The sequence below is a fragment of the Castanea sativa genome, chromosome 4 (assembly GCF_040712315.1).
Source record: "Castanea sativa cultivar Marrone di Chiusa Pesio chromosome 4, ASM4071231v1".
NCBI classification, from domain to species: domain Eukaryota; kingdom Viridiplantae; phylum Streptophyta; class Magnoliopsida; order Fagales; family Fagaceae; genus Castanea; species Castanea sativa.
The window spans coordinates 19,273,198-19,285,889 of record NC_134016.1 but is presented as its reverse complement, the minus strand read 5'-3'; the positions used below and the strand labels follow the sequence as shown (position 1 = coordinate 19,285,889).

The 12,692-nt window shown below is 40.1% G+C and overlaps 1 long non-coding RNA gene across 1 annotated transcript; it reads right to left on the bottom strand.

Annotated features, from left to right (window-relative positions):
* Positions 1–1,591: 1,591 nt before the first annotated feature.
* Positions 1,592–2,887, bottom strand: LOC142632104 (uncharacterized). The gene is made up of 2 exons (XR_012843729.1): positions 2,597–2,887; positions 1,592–2,502 (listed from the first exon to the last, which is right to left on the bottom strand). It is a non-coding gene; the product is annotated as an uncharacterized LOC142632104 (long non-coding RNA).
* Between the last annotated feature and the right edge of the window lie 9,805 nt (positions 2,888–12,692).

Sequence of the window (12,692 nt, the reverse complement as noted above, 5' to 3'; positions counted from 1 at the left end):
ATCAACTGAAGGATACGTGTAGCTGGCTTTAAGATTTCATGTGATCAATTTAGGGGTTTCCTACCATGTACTGTTGGGATGTCCATGGCTCCACAAACACCACCTTATCCCTTCCATGTACCATCAATGTGTTAAGGGGAGATTGAATGGGATGCTCGTAAGGATCCCTGCCAACCATAACCCTTTCAACCAAGGGGAAGTGAACTTTGTGAAAAAAATGTTTTACGATTAGTTGGAACCAGATGATGAGAGCCCTACGCTGGAGACCCCAAGAGCGCCTATCTTGGAAGAAGAGGAAGGAGGGGGTACCTGTGACTTGAGAAACCTCTAAGAGAGGAAAAGGAAAAGGAAAAAGATGGGGCCCAGCTCCTCAAGATCCTAGGAATGTGTTATTGTGTGAAAACTTGAAGGAAATTTAATTTATCGTTTGTGAAGATGTGCGGGGCTTGAATGCATCATGCAGGAGGATCCTAGACCACTAGATTGTATGATGGCCCAAGAAGAGATCCTAGAGGAACTAGTCAAGGAGGCCCAAATTCAACCTGAAGAGGAACTAAGAGAAATAAACTTAGGAGCCGAGCTGGGATCTCAGAAGCCTGTTTTCATTAGTAGTTAGCTAGCAGCACAAGAAAAGGAGCGATTAGTGGCCTTACTCTAGAAATACATGGATGTGTTTACATGGACCTATGATGAGATGCCTGGTCTAGACCCAGGACTAGTGGTCTATTCTCTCACTGTGGACTCGGGAGTCAAGCCAGTAGTCCAGCCAGCTAGGGTCTTTCACACTAATGTAGAAGCTCAGATAACTCAAGAAGTCAAGAAATTGCTAGCAGCTGGTTTTATCAAGCCCATCCAGCACCCCAAGTGTCTTTCTAACATAGTACCCGTGAAGAAAAAGAATGGTCAAATCTGTTGCTATGTGGACTTTCGCAATTTAAACAGGACATGCCCAAAAGATGAGTTCCCTCTGCTTAATATTGATCTCCTTGTGGATTCAGCTGCAGGACACCTTTCGCCAACTCTCCAGTCCGCTAAGTACTTCATCATTCTTTGCTTTTGTCATGAATTTTGTTTAAGTAATTTTGTCCAGGGACCCATGATAGAAGGACATTCTGTGTTTCTTATTATCTTTGATAACTTTTCTGTGTTCCTTAGATAGCAACTGTGCTTTGATTCAATGAAATCTCTTCTATTTTCCTTTAAGCTATTGCTAAATTAAATATTGCAAAGTTCAAATATAGGCAGATTTAAGGGGGGGTACCTGGGCCAATGCAAAAAAAAGGGTGAACTTTGACACACGACCCAAGACCCACCTCACAATTAGCTCAAAATACATGGCCTAGGATCACAGGAAAAAATGAGTGCCCAGGATACCTAGCCCAGTATTTGACGAAAGAAGGCATGCCTGGTTCAAGATCTGGGACTTAAAGAAAAGAAAAAAGAAAAGAAAGAAAGCACCCAATGTACCCAGTTCAGTACCTGCGCAGTAAAGCAACCACTAGGGTACCTGATCCAGGATCTACAGTAAGATTTGTAGGGACCATGGCCCAGGACTCAATGCAAAAAAAAAAGAAAAAAGAACAGATCCATATACTATTGAAAGATAGAAGTAGTCTTGAAAAAAAGAGAAGACAACACAAATACAGATCCATACCACAGAAAATGAGAAAAGCTAGGAACTATGTTCAACGAGAAAAGATAAAATTATACAGGCCAAATTGATTGAAAAATACACATCTGAACTAGCTAAAAAAAAGGGAAAAGGCTAAGGAATGAGGCCTGTCAGTAAAGAACCATCTGGAGAAATGGCAGGGACAGTTGAAGAAGAAAAAACCCTTTGCCTTTTAACTTTCAAATCCTGCAAAACCTTATGAGCACAAGCTAGAGCCTCCTCAGTAGCAGCAATCTCAACATCTATACTCATGGAAGCCTGCCTCTGGAATAGCATGTGGGCCAGTGAACGCAAATGCTCCAACAAGAAGGATAGGTTGAACTTTGCTTCTAAAAGATCCTGCTCCACTCCCCTCCATTCCAAAAGCTTCTCTTCAGATAAGGAGCCAAGGGAGGAATCCCTCAGGGAGATCAGCATGACACATAACAGCTCCATCAGAATGTTGCCCAAAAACACACTTCCCCTAAAACCACTGGTAAAGTCTCCATGGACCATGAGCTACCCCACTAGCAATGGCAAACCCTCCACTGGCACGGAGAAGCGCAAGAAGTTGTCATAGGAAGGCCCAAAGTGATGAAAATGGCTTGCGGGGAGGTTGTTGAACTCCAAAAGGTCAAAGTGGGCTAGGAAGGCAGGGAACCTCGAGTCAGGATCTGAAATAGCCACTTCTGGAGCCTCCCCCATTATTACATCTCCACTTGTAGGGATTAGGGAATTGTCAACCTTCTAGATAGTTTGAGGGGTCCCTGCCTGAGATTTTGCAATTTAAGCAGATCCTACAGCCACCTCAGGAACCACGAACTCAGGATCTCTAGCACTTGTGTCAATACCTGCAAAAGTAGGCATAGTTCAAAAAGGGGGATAGAGCCAAGAAAGAAAAGGGTAAAGTAAAAAAAGCAAAAAAAAGAAAAGAAAAAAGAGGACCAGTATCGGCTTCCTGTGGTGGGGCTTCCTCCTCTTGCTCTGATTTCTTGGAGGACTCTGTGAGAGAACACGCAGCACGTTGAAGAATGGGTGAGGAAACCTTAGCAAAATGGCTAAAGGAAGGAAATGATACTGGGGGGCTTCGCCATAGGAGGAAAAGGCAAAAGAAAAGCATAAAAGGGGGGAGGAGGAAGCATAGTAAAAGGAGAATAACACGCACCTTCAGAATCCTCTGATTCCAAAGAAGAAGTGACCTCAGGGGCAGATCGAGCACTGGTTTGACCTAAAAGGGGAAGAGAAAAAGGGAAATCTAAAAAAGAAAAAGATAAAAGAAAAACAAGATTAAGCTTTTTTTTTTTTTATAAGAGAAGAATGGGGGCTCACCAGCTTGTATGGACGGAGATGCGCCCCCCATGGGTTAACATAGGATCAAGTGACACAGTTTTGGTGGGACTAAATGATGAGAATCAACAAGCATTCGAGGATCCATTGCACGTTCCAGTTGGGCCTATTACAAGAGCAAGATCTAAGAAGATCCAAGAAGCACTTAATGGCTGATTCAAGAGATTTGGGCTGATTCTAACGCAGGATATTCCAAGCTTGGCCCAAAGGAAGTTAAAAGTGTAATCAATTTAATTCAAGCTACTTAGGGCTGATCTGGCTTAATTGGGAGTGATTTATGGCATGAATTAATGGCTGATTGACTTTCCAGCTCTATATTAGCTAAGGTAGATTTTTTCCTATTTTGGATCTGCTAATTTCAGACCAAATCAACTTTTATTTAGGGTTTTATTATTTAGTACGTTTTTAGGTATTTTCCTTGTTTTTAGGTGCATTTAATGCTTTTTAGGTCAAACTTGATTCCTGATATGGTAAGGTATCAATTAGGAGTTATTTTAGAATATATTTTCTTGTCTGTCAAGTTTTCTGGAGCCCTTAAATAGGCTCTGAAGTCTGTAAACGTTTTTCAGATTATTGTTGAATAAAATTCAGAAAAGGTGAGGCTTTGCTCTCTTTTGGTTCTTCAAGAACTGTGAACTTATCAAGGATTCTTCCTTGTGGCGTTCAAACTTTATACCTTTGGTTCGTGATTCTTTATAATCATTGGGTCAAGGTCAACTTATACCTTTGGTTCGCGTTTCGATTATAAACGTTGGGTCAGGGTTTCTATCAAATATCTGATTTTTAGCTTTCCTGGGTTAAATATTCCAATATTTTTGTTGGGTCTCAAAGCGTGTCGATTGAGGTTCGCATCACTAAAAGTCTGCTCAGGCTGGGGATCTTGGGAAACAGGGGGCTGAGAAGCTTCAGGATCCTGAGTAGCTAGGGGAACAGTAGACGGAGTAGACTAGACACCCTACATTGGCTGCCTAGGTTCCTCAGTTATACCACCACTAGGGGCCTCCTCTTCCACACCTGGGAAACTAGCAGAAGGAGCAGTAACCACTTCTTTCTCCACAGTCCTGCAAGTTGTGGGAGGGGGTACCTCCACCTGCAAAAAAAATATGTGTAAGCACATGATGGAAAATACATGTTTGTATCACATACATAACATATGCAGCGGAAAATCAATAAATCTACTTCATTCGCGATTAATAACATGTACTATGTAAATTTCAGAATTCTAGAACAAGAGAGCGTACCTTAGTGCGATGAATTTCAAAACAAGAATCAGAAGTACTCGGGAATACTTTTAATCTTCACTTCAATTCCACTTTACGCCCAAGATGTGTGGTCTCTCAATCGGTTTCAAAGGAAGAATGATAGTGTCTCACTCTCACATACACACCATTTCACAATGATGTCTCTCTTTTTCATACATTAAAATTCTATATGTTTCTCTCCTTATAACTGATTATCTAATTAGGCTAGACTTTTGAGCATTTCCAATTGGGCTTTAGTATGTGACTTGGAGTGGGACCAAAAGGGACCGATAAGATACTAGCTCCAACGAGCCTTAAGCTTTTCTGTCAACTCTTGACAAATTCAAAGTTACCATTAACTATATTTAATACCACTATATAAATATAGTTGCACTCTAGGCCTTATTTATAAATTATATCCCAAGACTTTATTATACATGCAACTCCTTCATAAAATATTCGTAGTAATACAAAGTCATGAAAGTAGACTGCCACTTTGTAAATTACTATATCTTATCCTTGAGTACTCGGTTTAATCGTTTAAAAAATTATTCAACATATATTTATGAAATCCAATTTCATAAATATATACTTTAGTAACTTCTTACCAAAGTGGCTAGGCTTAACTCTTTGAATAACTGAATCCATTAAACCTATCTCAAGGGAATATCTTATATTTCCGTTAAGAGACTATGAATTCCATCTTGAGAATATATATTCCATCAACATTAAATGTGGCTTCCCAACATACTGAGGTTTTGACCGTTACCTTAAATCTCACTCCTTATATATCAAAGCAACCTATATTTCATGATCAAGTCCATTATCCTCTTAGGATTAAGAGTTCATGTAAATAGAAGTCGTGATATTTATTATTCATTTAACAGTCGTTAGGAGAATAATAAATCTCACAACGGTCCAGTTCAATATGTCTTAACTCTTAAAACATATCAACATATCCACTAGAAGTCTACATTTTCAAGATCAAGACAAATCATTTTAGTTGATATGTTATAGTCTTCGCAGATGAAATACCCAATTTCATCACCGACTACGAACTATAATTCTGACTTTACAAAGAACTTGTGATTTATATCTTCTGTGACTTTTCACATAAATCACATACTATGCATCTAATGGATTATATGATAATGTCCTATATTCATGTTACCATTATTTTAGATAATAATAAAACAACTTTATCAATCACAATATTAAGTTATACACAGTGTCATACATAATGTCATACATAGTATTATACAATAGGATTTAAGGGCACTAATCCTAACAACACACAATACCAAAAAAGGGTAGAAACAAACAGAGAGAGGCACGAAGAAGGCCACACCACATCATCACCAGATGATTGACTCCTGCCTTTCTTGGGGTCTGACTTGTGCTTGGACTACAAGGAAGAAAATAGTCACTCATCAGTTCAAAGAAAAAGAGAAAGACACTGCAACAACAATGACAAGTTACTGCAAAATAAAAGAGAGAAGAAGGAAAGAGGTCTTGCCCTTCTCTCTCTCTGTACAGAGTCTCCAATGGTCTTTTATTTGCTACGGGTACACCTAGAGGGTCCCAAGGGAGACTGGGGTACAAGATCAAAGGATCCCAAGGAACCTTGGGCTGAAAAACTCACAAGAACCTGAGAGAGAGAGGACTCTACCTTAGTCTTCACTCGAGACTTTGGAATTAAAGAACGCCTAACTTCTTTTCCCACTACCGGGGAACTCACTCTCTCGGGTTCCTAAAAAATTACAAATTGCTTCTGGGACCTCGCAGTCCTTCTCTTCTTGGTTTCAGAGCCGGTCTCGGTGCCCTCAACACCTTCCTCGAGTTCAGCTTGCTCAACCTTTTCTTGCTTGATCTTTTTCTCTTTACCTTTACCTATGGGAGTAGTGGCACCAATTGCCTTTACAGCCCCTCTTTTAATTGGCACCTCAGAAGAAGCACCAACAATGAGGTCACATCCTGACCAAGTTTCTAGAAAATCCTGTGCATAACACACCCAACCACCCGTAGAGGCATGCCACTTCGCAAATACTGTCTTTCTGCTTATGGCAGCAAATACAATTTTAGCAGTGGGAAGGGATAGGCGCTTGTTAGCAGTGGGAGCAGAAAGAATATCAGAATTGGGAACTCTCTCAATTTTTCCTAGACCAACATAATCAACAAAAGATTTTCGTACTCATCTCCAATAGCCAGCAAAACCATTAGAAGCAAAGACTCCCCTTTGGGAGTTGGGAACCACAAACTGAGGACTTCTCCGCGACCAGTAGGAGAAGGCCTGAAGCCTAAGGAATGGATCTAGCGAAGGGAGAGAGGGTACTATATCCTTGAAAACTGGAGGGATGTCTTGATCGAAGCCAAATTTCCAGAGGTGTGCTGAGTAATGTGTGTATCTGGGGCCACTAGAGGAGGGCACCGAAAGCCAAGAAGGGCTAACATAAGCTAAATAAGCCAAATTGCCTTCATCACCCTAGCGCAAATCAAAGGTGTTCCTTGGAGAAGTGAGAAAAGAAGCTAAAACAGAGTCGCAAGCAAACCCGGGGCTGAACTCCCAGGGAGAACGCCATCTTAAATGCCCTGCCTGATAAAAAAGCTCAACAAGGTTGAGGTTGCCACCTTTCAGACTGGCCCAATGAAAAATAATTGGATGGCTATCAGTCAAACTACCGCAAAGACCTTTAATTACTTCAAGGGATCCCTGGAACTTATCTTTTACAAACTTCAAATTTCTACACTTTGCTAAAGTAACTAAAGAGCAATCCCACATGAATACTTGAAGAATGGCACAATGGAGGGATGAGGTGATCGCATAGCAAGAGTCGCCTTCAACTTCGTCTCCATGAAGCTGATCCAGTTGAGAATAAACGTGGCCTAAGAACATGGGGGCTAGAGGACACTAAGCACCCTAGGCCAATCTGATGGTCAATGGGAAGAAGACGGACTTGACCCCAAACCCGGGGGACTTATTGAACAAAAATTTACTAAGTCAAAGTGCGAGGAATCCAGCTCGTCTGACTGCTTTGTCTTTCTCTCACGAAAGATGCCTAACCCATTTATCCATTCTGGCTGGTTTCCCACCGAGAGAAGCAGTACGCCCACCAAAATGGCTGAATAATTTGTCTTCCACCTCGAGATCCTCATCGAAAAGACTGATATCAAAGGGATTTTCATCTCCAAACACCGGGAGAAGGAAATTGTTAACCACATCCTCTAAGGTGATGGTAAGTTCACCAACAAAAAAGAAAAAAGTATGAAGAGAATGGCACCAACGTCGTACCAAATGCCTGAGGCCTTTAGCATCTCTGAAGCCTTCAAGGTTCTTGGAAATTGCCACTGCCCTCAGGATCCCGGCGCGTTCTAGACAGCCCACAAACTCCTCGTCAGCAAGCTCTTTATTTACCCAAATGGGCCAACCAGAGATCCTCACAAGGAGAAATCAAAGAAAATAAGGACCGCCTCTCGAGATCCCTGCTTGATTTGGAGATCTAAAATCTTTCTTTGGTCTGGTACCTGAGCAGAACTGGCAAAACCTGCCTGGCCGGAGAATACCTAGGTGTGAGGGGACGAAGGGGCCTTACCGTGAGACACCACAGGGAAGAATAGGCTGGGGGTGTACCGGGGGTCCCGTAAAGGGAAGGCTAGGAGCTCCGTGACTCCCTGTGACTCGACCTGCATAAAATCAAAAGAACCCTCGCCCTCAGAAGGGCTAGGAGTAAGCTCCCTCCTTTTTCGTGATGAGGAGGAGGCCATCAGAACAGCGAATGTACTGGAAATAGGGAAGTCAAAGAATGAAGAACATGAGAAAGGAAAATAGAGAGGCAAATTAACTGAGAGAAGGGAGATAAGCTTAAGAATGAAAGACTCTGGAAAGAAAAAGAAAAAGAAAAAGACATATATATATATATATATATATATATATATATATATATATGTATATGTATGTATGTGTGAAGTAATTGCAATAATGGCACCAAAAGCAGTCGGAGAAGACGATGTATGGAAAGACGTGTCAGTTGCCAAATTTAATTTCAAAGAAGAAAGTTATTTGCAGTTATTAATGGGAGTTACGGGAACGTAAAAGGTGGGTGGAGGAAGTTACAAAAGAGGGAGCGCAACATGCAAAAAAGATTAGGATACCCAAAAAGCAGTGATAAAGTCAGGATCCCGAATGAAGGAAAAGGGGAACCCCGAGGATAATTAAAATAGTTAAATCCTATGGAGACTAAAACTTTAAATTACTCACGCGTGGGCTGCAGGCAACTCATGAGCTCGGGGGGCTAAATGTTGAGGCCTAAAAAAATCACAATACTAAGGCCCAAAGAGATAGCACAATGGGCCAACCTCATGGAAAGTAATGAAAAAAAGAGAGATGGTAAAACCGAAGAATTGATGCAGGCATTAGGGCCCGTGAAACAAAGGAAAGAAGAAAAGGCCCAGCTTGCTAAGATGAAGAGGATCAAAGAGAGTGATGTAGGACACAATTTACTGTTTAATTATTGTAATTTATTATTTTTGGTATTTTTATGTAAAAACGTTATTTTAGGTTTAGGTGATTTAATTCCTTGTTTTTAGGTGCATTTAATGCTTTTTAGGTCAAATTTGATTCTAGATATGGTAAGGTATCAATTAGGAGTTATTTTAGAATATATTTTCTTGTCTGTCAAGTTTTATGGAGCCCTTAAATAGGCCCTTAAGTTTGTAAACGTTTTTTGATAGATTATTATTGAATAAAATTCAGAAAAGGTGAGGCTTTGCTCTCTTTTGGTTCATCAAGAACTGTGAACTTATCAAGGATTCTTCCTTGTGGCGTTCAAACTTTATACCTTTGGTTCGTGATTCTTTATAATCATTGGGTCAAGGTCAACTTATACCTTTGGTTCGCGTTTCTCTTATAAACGTTGGGTCAGGGTTTCTATCATAAATCTGATTTGTTTGTAAACGTTTTTTTGATAGATTATTATTGAATAAAATTCAGAAAAGGTGAGGCTTTGCTCTCTTTTGGTTCTTCAAGAACTGTGAACTTATCAAGGATTCTTCCTTGTGGCGTTCAAACTTTATACCTTTGGTTCGTGATTCTTTATAATCATTGGGTCAAGGTCAACTTATACCTTTGGTTCGCGTTTCTCTTATAAACGTTGGGTCAGGGTTTCTATCATAAATCTGATTTTTAGCTTTCCTGGGTTAAATATTCCAATATTTTTGTTGGGTCTCAAAGCGTGTCGATTGAGGTTCGCATCAGAGAGTTCAGTGGGAAAAACAGGGCCGGGATCCCCAGAGACTGATAAGAGCTCGGAATCCTCAGGACACGCAACACCGCCAGAACAAGATTGGGACAGCTCAAAGGAGGCACCAAGAACACAAAGAACGAAGGACAGATATGTCCTTCTCAAGCAGAACAACAACTCTGGAAATAAAAGACTAGTACCTCGGGGAACCCATGAAGAAGAACCATAAGGGGAAGTAGCTGAAAAAACCTTTGACCTGGCAGGGATAGATTCGACCTGGCAGGGATAGATTCGACTCACTCAGGAAAATAACAAAAAAGGAGGACAGTCAAAAACTGAATCTAAAAGGTGAGAAACCTTGAAAGAAGAGAGGAGGAAGGTTAGCTCTCCAAGGACGCCTCAGAATGGAAAGCCGGCAAGTGACTTTTAGGGAAGCAGCACTAAAGAAGAAAAACTATGAGAAACAGGGAAAGAGCCAGCCATCAGAATGGCTGGCATAGCAAGGGCTCTGGTACCCAGGGGGTCAAAAGGAAGGAAATCAGTGGTACCCCGAACCCTAGAATGACACTATAAAAGGGGAGAAGCAGCCAACATTAAGGGGCATTCAACAATAATGAAATAATAATAGAATCATTGAGAAAACTCTATCAAAACTCAAAGAAAGTAGGGAAATGTCGCCCGGTATCCCAGAAACATCCACTATAGTACATTCTTGGATTCAAAAGGATTCAAACTTTGCAAGTCTTAGAAGCTTAGATAGCTATCTAAGTCTGTAATTTTTGAGCTTATTTGGACCTTGTATCACGTCCTAATGAGCGCATCGTAATCCATAATTAAGAAAACTAATGGAGTATTTCTTGTTGATTTGAGGGTCCCTAATAATTATTCTGTGTTTTCTTTATTACATTGCTTTCCTTTGCTGTTTTCTTGTTGTTCAATACATATATTCTCGCTTGCTAGTGTATACGTATTGTAGGAACCTTGCCTTGTGCACCACTTGGTTTGTAAACAGCCCATTTAGCTGCTGTGAACCAAGCCCAGTCCTTTCAAACTACAACAAGAGGGTCCGGGGTCCTTGCTTAAGCTTGGGCCTGGACACCGTCCAAAAAGTGACTCTCACAAGCTTCATACTCAACCTCATTGTTGGTAGCCGAGAATCCTAATCTTAAGGACTTCTCAAAAGTAATCCCCTTAGGAGATACCAAAATTAGCCCCACTCCAAATCCTCTTTGGTTCATTGCCCCATTAACGTATTCTTTCCATATTAAAGGTTCTTTGCATGAAATTATGTCAATTGATTTTTCACCATGTCCAGCCTTCTAGCATTCTCTTCTAATGAGGGCTCAGCAAGTTCGGCCACCAAATCAGTAAGGACTTGGCCCTTCATAGAAGTGTGAGACATATACTTGATATCAAAAGCCCCCAAAATGGCACCCCATTTGGCAATCCTTCTCGTGTAGTCAGCACTTCGAATTATAGACCTATGAGGAAGTTGAGTTAAAACAACTGTATGAGATTGGAAGTAATGGGGAAGCTTATATGTAGCATGCACCACTGCTAGGATCGCTTTTTCCAATGGTAAATAATGCACCTCGGCCTCATGTAGGGATTTGTTCACATAATAAACTGGCCTATTTACACCATTGTCAACTCATATTAGGACCAGACTAATGGCATGATTAGCCACAGCAATGTATGTGAACAGAACTTCATCTACTTCTGGCCGACATAATAGGTGGTCGTGAAAGATATTTTTTAAGTTGCTGAAAGGCTAGAGTACAATCCTCGATCCATTCAAATCCCTTCCACTTATTCAACAGCTGGAAGAAAGGCCTAATTCTGTCTGCGGGCCGAGAAATAAAACGGTTAAGGGCAGCAGTCAACCCTGTCAATTTCTGAACCTCTTTAGGATTCTGAGGTGACTCTAAACTGTTAATTGCCCTGTCCTGCGCAGGATTAAATTCATGTTGGGGTTTATGCCCTAAAAATTCAATTTATTGGCATGTCATAAATAATTAAATTATTTAATCATATGAGACTATTTATAAATGAACTAATGGGACATTATTATAGTCCATGAGATGCATTGTATTTGATTTATGTGAAAAGTCACAGAAGATGTAAATCACAAGTTTCTTGTAAACTCAAAATGTAGTTCGTAGTCGGTGATGAAATTGGGCGTTTCATCTGCGAAGACTATAACACATTAACTAAGATGATTTGTCTTGATCATGGAAGTGGAGACTTCTAGTTGATGTGTTGATGTGTCTCAATAGTTAAGACATATTGAACTAGACCACTGTGAGATTAATTATTCAATCAACAACTGTCACCTGAATAATTAATCTCACGACTTCTAATTTCATAGACTCTTAATCCTGAGAGGGTAGTGAACCCGATTATGAAATGTAGGTTACTTTGATATATCAGGAGTGATATCTAATATTCACGGTCAAAACTTTAGTATGTTGAGTAACCACACATAGTGTTGAGGGAACACATATTCTCAAGATGGAATTCATAATCTCTTTTTATAGAGACACGAAATATCCCATTGAGATAAGTTTAATGAGAAATTGTTATTCAAGGCGCCCACTTTAGTAAGGAGTTACTAAAGCTTATATTTATTGAAATTGGATTTCAATAAATGTGAATAATTAAAAGATTAAACTAGGTACTTAAGGATAAAATAGTTGTTTACAAAGTGACAGTTTATTATGACTTTGTTCACTATGGATATTTCATGGAGAGGTCAAATGATATTATTAGAGTCTTGGGATATAATTTATTAATAAGGCCTAGAGTGCAATTTTATTTATATAGTGGTATTAAATATAGTTAATGGTAACTTTGGACTTGTCAAGAGTTGACAGAAAAGCCCAAGACCCATTGGAGCTAGTGTCTTATTGGTCCCTTTTGGTCCCACTCCAAGCCACACACTAAAACCCAATTGGAAAAGTCCAATAGGCCAGCCCAATTAGATAATTAATTAGTTATAAAGGGAGAAACATACAAAATTTTATATAAAAAAAAAAGAAAAGAGAGACATCATGGTGAAATGCTGTGTATGTGTGAGAGTGAAACCACTCAATTATTCTCCCTTGGAAACTGATTGAGAGATCACACTTCTTGGGTATAAAGTGGAATTGGAGTGAAGATTAAAAGTGTTCCCAGGTACTTCTAATCTTTTGTTTTGAATTTCACCGCACCAAGGTA